We start from the raw sequence: 7,500 nt of genomic DNA on the forward strand, positions 1-7,500 counted from the left end.
TTCATAAAAATCGCTCAAAGGCAAAAAAAACAAAGTCTAGAGGAGAGTGCGTTCGAACACAACAATATTCATATTATAACGTATATAAATGATAAATATACCGCGACACGCGCGACTCCGTATCGTCGCGAAAAATCGTTCGCGAACGCGTCTTATGCGCCTCACCAGTGGTCTCTGCTGCGTCGCGTGTCTATATTCTCTTTTTACACTCTTCTCCTTCTTCTATCACATTTTACTCGATCGCGAAAAAGACTCTCGCTAGACGATCTCGCGCTCCGGTTAACTTTAACGCCCGTCCGAGAAGAATTTTCGGGGACTGGACGACCGAAGCGGATCTCGCGCGGTCTCGCGATCGACAGTGAAGAGAAGTGCAGAAGAGGAAAAGAAGACACGACAAACACACACCATGGGGCGACCGACGCGTTCGTTTCAACGCTTTCGCACAAAGTCGGCGGCGGTTATATATTTATATCATTATATTCCGGCGGACGGGACGCGACGTTCGAAAGCCTCGCCAAAGAGGAGCTCCTGCCTCTTCCTCTCTCTTTTCTACGAGAAAAGATAAACGTATTTTACGGGGATACGGAAACGTTACCACGTGGTGTCACACACGATCGTCCGTCTCTTCTCTATAGCAGAAACCGATAAAAATACACCTCCCGAAAGAGAGTATATGGTGATTCTTTTTATATATATATATTTCGAAATACAACTGAACGTGGCGGAAGCGCACGGTGGTGGTCCAGCGAGGACACGCGACGACGGGGAATAAGAACTATTCGACCCGTTACGAATACGCATGCTCGTCCCGCACGATTTTAACACACACCGTGTTTTTCTCCAGTCGTCAAAGCGTTCGTGCGTCGAATTCGAAAAATAAAAAAAAAAGAAAAACACCTTTTCTCTCTCTCGGGGTAAAAGAGTCGATGTGTATTGTGTATAAAGGTTCTGCGAGAAGTCTCGTTTTGACGTGTGTTCCGCCGATAACGACGATCCTCCGAAACGGGGATACAGAAACGTTACACCTCACAACACGATCTCCGTCTCTTCTCTATAGCAGAAACCGATAAAAATACACCTCCCGAAAGAGAGTATATGGTGATTCTTTTTATATATATATATTTCGAAATTCAACTGAACGTGGCGGAAGCGCACGGTGGTGGTCCAGCGAGGACACGCGACGACGGGGAATAAGAACTATTCGACCCGTTACGAATACGCATGCTCGTCCCGCACGATTTTAACACACACCGTGTTTTTCTCCAGTCGTCAAAGCGTTCGTGCGTCGAATTCGAAAAATAAAAAAAAGAAATACACCTTTTCTCTCTCTCTCGGGGTAAAAAGAGTCGATGTGTATTGTGTATAAAGGTTCTGCTGCGAGAAGTCTCGTTTTGCCGTGTGTTTCGGTAACGACGATCCTCCGAAACGTACATCTCATTCGTAAGAGAGGAAGAAAACAATCTCCCTGGGGCCAGTCGGTAATATACCGACATACGACGTGTCGTGCACATCCGTCTCACGCACGGTATACAAAATATGAATAAAACGTGTGTAGTCTCTCTCTCTCGACTTCTTAATATTTTCTTTCACCTCTGACGCATCATTTCAGGTGACGTCGGGAGCGCGGGAAAAAAAATTTTTCTAAACACACGAAACCGTTCATCTCACGAACAGCCGAAAAAGTTGTCGCTCAGATCCATATCGCAGTGGAGCGGTATCCGCGGGCGGTCGTAATTGAACGACGCACGACGCCGCGAACACTCACGCGAGTCCATACAAACGATTCCGATCGTTTTGCAACAACTAGAACGTACACTGTCCGTGAAATTCACAGAATTTTCGCGTGTCCGCGACAAACGCCGACGAGACACCCATCGTTCGCTCGTACGTAGCATCCTTCTCTTAACCCGACTCAGAGACGTTCTTTGCGCCCTTCGGTAAAAAAACGTTCGATCCGAAGAGGTGAACGACGGCGGGGATTTGACAGAGCTACGCAAGCAGTGTATGGTACGTAAACGACCCTCAGCCAGGCGTGGTCCAGGAATTGTATCCGTGGACCGCAATGTGCGTTCGAAATGTCGATGTTCATGTGTCCTGCAGTTCACACGTTGACGCGCAATTAGCTGCGTTCTTCATCGACCCACGAGCCAAGTGATCCACCGTTCAGGGTAATCGTATAAATTTTATATTTCACATATATAATTTTATTCTCACTTGTTCGACCTAATATCTCTCTTCTTTCAAAGAGAAGATAAAAGTTGATACCTGAATCTCCGACCAGCGCGCGAAGGAGATTCAGGCGTCGCCTTGGAGACGACACCGAAGCCTTTCGAGACGAAAAACGTTCAAGTAATATGTATATATTTCTCGACGTTCCGGGCGTATAGTGCATTCAAAAACCCGCGAAAGACGCAGAAGACTCGCACGCGTGGAAACGACGGGGATATATTTTGTATCCTACCCGATACTGAATCCATCGCGTGCAGTCGACCCTCGCGTTCTTCCGATCAGACGCATCTATTGTTGCGCGCATGTTTTCGCGTCGCATCGCGCGAAACGTTGCACGAATCGTACCGATCGATCGATTGAAAGCAAATAATGAAAAAAGACTTCACAGCTGGCTCTTTGCCGGTCATTCGTCCCATGTTATCTCTTGCCGCGAAATTGGCGCGCAAGAGTTGGGTGTCAGACGCGCGGCTTTAAAACGAGCTTCACGGCCGGTCCCTTCGTTACCGCTTTCGTTCTTTCTCTCGGAACGACCATGAACGAACACGACGAGCGACGCTACGGCATACACACGTCCACGGATTCGATTAAAAAAACAGACTTCACAGCTGGCTCTTTGCCGGTCATTCGTCCCATATTATCTCTTGCCGCGAAATTGGCGCGCAAGAGTTGGGTGTCAGACGCACGGCTTTAAAACGAGCTTCACGGCCGGTCCTCTCAATTCCGTGTACGGTACACGCAAGATGCGGGTTCCACTTCCAGACTACCCGGTCCCTTCTCTCTACGAGAATCGATAGTAGAAGAACGGCTCGAAAACGCGTCTCAGAGACTAGGGGAAAAGAAGCGGTATGCGAGCGAAACGAAAACGCATTATGGAAACGTCGCGAAACAATGTTCGACGGTTGCTCGGTTCCAATCGTGCGGCCGTTTCAATTTCTCGTGCGCTTCACCGTCCCTCCGTAACTCTGGCCGATCGCGTATACCGAAGAGCCGACACGCGCAAAAACCACAGGCATTGTATACTGTGTATATATATATATATATGTTACAGTCACAGCCTTCGCGCGTTTTACTCTCCGACGCGGGGTTTCCACGACGAAAGAGAGACAGTTTCGTGGCGGGTGACTCGGCCGAATCGCTACGACGGGTATTTCTATTATAGAACGAATCATCGCCACCCTTTACCAGTGCCCGACGAAGGAATCACAAGGTCATCTGGAGTTTACAATGCCAGCGACGGTAATTCCAACGAAGACCCGATAAGTCAACTCATCGTTCTATTTCTCCCCGTACAGAAAAGCGAATCGACGCTAATGCACCTCGCGCAAGCACGAACGTTCTCTTCGCGTGGATCGTCCCATCGTCCAAAGATGTAAAGACGCATTGGAGATCGTGGTCTCTGGCGGGCTCATTGCACGCCCCACTGCATATCTTTCCTCGAATCGAGAATGATTCGTCCACTAAGGCTGCGAAACTACGCGTCGAGGAAACTAGGGGAAAGAAGCGGGATGCGAGCGAAACGACAATACATTATGGAAACGTCGCGAAACAATGTTCGGCGGTTGCTCGTTTCCTCCTGCGGACGTTTCATTGCTCGGGCGCTTCACGTCCCTCCGTAACCTTCGCGCGATCGCGTGCCCCGGAGAGCCGGCAACCGGTGAACCACAGGCGTATAAACTATAGTCTTCTATAGCAAGCCTTCGGCGGTTACTCTCCGACGCGGGGATTCCACGACGAGAGAGAATTTCGTGGCGGGTGACATCGGTCGAAACGCTACGACGGGTATTTCTATTATAGAACGAATCATCGCCACCCTTTACCAGTGCCCGACGAAGGAATCACAAGGTCATCTGGAGTTTACAATGCCAGCGACGGTAATTCCAACGAAGACCCGATAAGTCAACTCATCGTTCTATTTCTCCCCGTACAGACAAGCGAATCAACGCTATCGCACCTCACGCATGCACGAACGTTCTCTTCGCGTGAATCGTCCCATCGTCGAAAGATATAGCCGCTTGGAGATCGTGGCCCATCAAGTTCTTCCGTAACTCCTGCGCGATCGCGTACCCCGGAGAGCAGGCAACCGGTGAACCACAGGCGTATAAACTATAGTCTTCTATAGCAAGCCTTCGCGTTTACTCTACGACGCGGGGATTCCACGACGAGAGAGATTTTCGTGGCGGGTGACACGGCCGAATCGCTACGACGGGTATTTCTATTATAGAACGAATCATCGCCACCCTTTACCAGTGCCCGACGAAGGAATCACAAGGTCATCTGGAGTTTACAATGCCAGCGACGGTAATTCCAACGAAGACCCGATAAGTCAACTCATCGTTCTATTTCTCCCCGTACAGAAAAGCGAATCGGCGCTATCGCACCTCACGCAAGCAGGAATGATCTCTTCGCGTGGATCGTCCCATCGTCGAAAGATGTAAGACGTACAGAAATCGTGGTCCATCACGATTATTCGTAACTCTCCGAGTCGCGTATCTGAGAGTAGGGCAAACGGAGAACCACAGGCATAAATAATACTATATATTTCTTATATAGTTAGCCTTCGCGTTTTACTCTCCGACATGGGGATTCCACGACGAGAGAGAGTTTCGTGGCGGGTGACTCGGCCGAATCGCTACGACGGGTATTTCTATTATAGAACGAATCATCGCCACCCTTTACCAGTGCCCGACGAAGGAATCACAAGGTCATCTGGAGTTTACAATGCCAGCGACGGTAATTCCAACGAAGACCCGATAAGTCAACTCATCGTTCTATTTCTCCCCGTACAGAAAAGCGAATCGACGCTATCGCACCTCGCGCGAGCACGTAACTACTCTTCGCGTGGATCGTCCCATCGTCGAAAGATGTAAGACGCACGGAAATCGTGGCCCATCAACGTTTTTTTGTAACTCTGCCGATCGCGTATCACAGAGCCGAGACGCACATACCACAGGCGTATAATACCGTTTTCTTTCGTATGGTAAGCCTTCGCGTTTACTCTTCGGCGCGGGGTTTCCACGTCGAGAGAGACTTTCGTGGCGGGTGACATCGGTCGAAACGCTACGACGGGTATTACTATTATAGAACGAATCATCGCCACCCTTTACCAGTGCCCGACGAAGGAATCACAAGGTCATCTGGAGTTTACAATGCCAGCGACGGTAATTCCAACGAAGACCCGATAAGTCAACTCAACGTTCTATTTCTCCCCGTACAGAAAAGCGAATCGACGCTGTTGCACCTCACGCAAGCACGAACGTTCTCTTCGCGTGGATCGTCCCATCGTCGAAAGATGTAAGACGCACGGAAATCGTGGCACATCACGTGTTTTCGGAACTCTGTCGACCGCGTATCTCAGAGACGACGCGCGCGAACCACTGGCATATACTATTATATATCGCGTTTTACCCTCCGACGCGGGGATTCCACGACGAGAGAGAGTTTCGTGAGCGGGTTGACTCGGAAGAAACGCTACGACGGGTATTTCTATTGTAGAACGCATCATCGCCACCCTTTACCAGTGCCCGACGAAGGAATCACAAGGTCATCTGGAGTTTACAATGCCAGCGACGGTAATTCCAACGAAGACCCGATAAGTCAACTCAACGTTCTATTTCTCCCCGTACAGAAAAGCGAATCGACGCAATCGCACCATACGCGTGCACGTAAACAACTCTTCGCGTGGATCGTCCCATCGTCGAGAGACGTAAGTTTTCATAGTATGAATTCGCGTTTTACTCTCCGACGCGGGGATTCCACGACGAGAGAGAGTTTCGTGAGCGGGTTGACTCGGAAGAAACGCTACGACGGGTATTTCTATTATAGAACGAATCATCGCCACCCTTTACCAGTGCCCGACGAAGGAATCACAAGGTCATCTGGAGTTTACAATGCCAGCGACGGTAATTCCAACGAAGACCCGATAAGTCAACTCAACGTTCTATTGCTCCCCGTACAGAAAAGCGAATCGACGCAATCGCACCATACGCGTGCACGTAACAACTCTTCGCGTGGATCGTCCCATCGTCGAGAGACGTAAGTTTCCATACTATGAATTCGCGTTTTACTCTCCGACGCGGGGATTCCACGACGAGAGAGAGTTTCGTGAGCGGGTTGACTCGGAAGAAACGCTACGACGGGTATTTCTATTATAGAACGAATCATCGCCACCCTTTACCAGTGCCCGACGAAGGAATCACAAGGTCATCTGGAGTTTACAATGCCAGCGACGGTAATTCCAACGAAGACCCGATAAGTCAACTCAACGTTCTATTACTCCCCGTACAGAAAAGCGAATCGACGCAATCGCACCATACGCGTGCACGTAACAACTCTTCGCGTGGATCGTCCCATCGTCGAGAGACGTAAGTTTCATAGTAAGCCTTCGGCGTTTTACTCTCCGACGCGGGGATTCCACGACGAGAGAGAGAGTTTCGTGAGCGGGTTGACTCGGAAGAAACGCTACGACGGGTATTTCTATTATAGAACGCATCATCGCCACCCTTTACCAGTGCCCGACGAAGGAATCACAAGGTCATCTGGAGTTTACAATGCCAGCGACGGTAATTCCAACGAAGACCCGATAAGTCAACTCAACGTTCTATTTCTCCCCGTACAGAAAAGCGAATCGACGCAATCGCACCATACGCGTGCACGTAAACAACTCTTCGCGTGGATCGTCCCATCGTCGAGAGACGTAAGTTTTCATAGTATGAATTCGCGTTTTACTCTCCGACGCGGGGATTCCACGACGAGAGAGAGTTTCGTGAGCGGGTTGACTCGGAAGAAACGCTACGACGGGTATTTCTATTATAGAACGCATCATCGCCACCCTTTACCAGTGCCCGACGAAGGAATCACAAGGTCATCTGGAGTTTACAATGCCAGCGACGGTAATTCCAACGAAGACCCGATAAGTCAACTCAACGTTCTATTACTCCCCGTACAGAAAAGCGAATCGACGCAATCGCACCATACGCGTGCACGTAACAACTCTTCGCGTGGATCGTCCCATCGTCGAGAGACGTAAGTTTCCATACTATGAATTCGCGTTTTACTCTCCGACGCGGGGATTCCACGACGAGAGAGTGTTTCGTGAGCGGGTTGACTCGGAAGAAACGCTACGACGGGTATTTCTATTATAGAACGCATCATCGCCACCCTTTACCAGTGCCCGACGAAGGAATCACAAGGTCATCTGGAGTTTACAATGCCAGCGACGGTAATTCCAACGAAGACCCGATAAGTCAACTCAACGTTCTATTGCTCCCCGTA

The 7,500-nt window shown here is 49.6% G+C and overlaps 1 non-coding gene across 1 annotated transcript; it reads right to left on the reverse strand.

Moving 5' to 3' along the window:
* Nucleotides 1–2,016: 2,016 nt before the first annotated feature.
* Nucleotides 2,017–2,171, reverse strand: LOC143176303 (5.8S ribosomal RNA). The gene has a single exon (XR_013000873.1). It is a non-coding gene; the product is annotated as a 5.8S ribosomal RNA (ribosomal RNA).
* Nucleotides 2,172–7,500: the final 5,329 nt, after the last annotated feature.

Source organism: Nomia melanderi, unplaced genomic scaffold (genome assembly GCF_051020985.1).
Source record: "Nomia melanderi isolate GNS246 unplaced genomic scaffold, iyNomMela1 scaffold0487, whole genome shotgun sequence".
Lineage (NCBI taxonomy): Eukaryota > Metazoa > Arthropoda > Insecta > Hymenoptera > Halictidae > Nomia > Nomia melanderi.